Raw genomic sequence first — 597 nt, 5'->3', positions numbered from 1 at the left:
GGAGCGGGAGCAGTGGGGTGGGAGGGAGCGAATCGCAGCACATGGGCTGCCCCCTCCGCCCCACCGGGTCCTAGTGCCCTACGGATCCCCAACCCCAGCGCGCTCCGGCGACCCAGGTCGGGAAGAGGGCCACGTGCCTGGAGGCAACAGAGGGGACTGCCTTTGCCAGGAGGGACTCGGTGAGTTCTGTGGCTCCCTCTCAGAAGCTCCTGACCAGGGAAGAAAAAGCCACTTCCTCTGCCTCACCCCCACAAGCAGCTCACCTGTGAAGGCATCTGACACCTGAATCAGAACCAGAATTCAGGGGCATATGGGATGGGAGCTGCAGGGACAGGAGAGAAGGGAGGGGGCCAAACGGGCAGGCGCCAACCACCTGAGCCTGCCCTGACAGAGCCCTGGGCCACCGCCATGGAGGAAGGGCTCTAGGTGTGGGCAGCTCTAGTCTCCTGCCCAGCCCCACCTGGGGAGCGGACTTCGGAGGTTGCTCAACACTCAGGAGGGAAGGCCGGCCTCAGGGGTCCTGGCAGGCAGTTTGGGGAGAGGCCCAGAGCAGGGGCCCCAGCTGCACACTCTCATGGCCTGGGCAGCTTACAAAGA

The sequence above is a fragment of the Callithrix jacchus genome, chromosome 10, assembly GCF_049354715.1.
Source record: "Callithrix jacchus isolate 240 chromosome 10, calJac240_pri, whole genome shotgun sequence".
In the NCBI taxonomy this organism is placed as follows: Eukaryota; Metazoa; Chordata; class Mammalia; order Primates; family Cebidae; genus Callithrix; species Callithrix jacchus.
Note: the sequence above shows the minus strand (reverse complement) of the source record.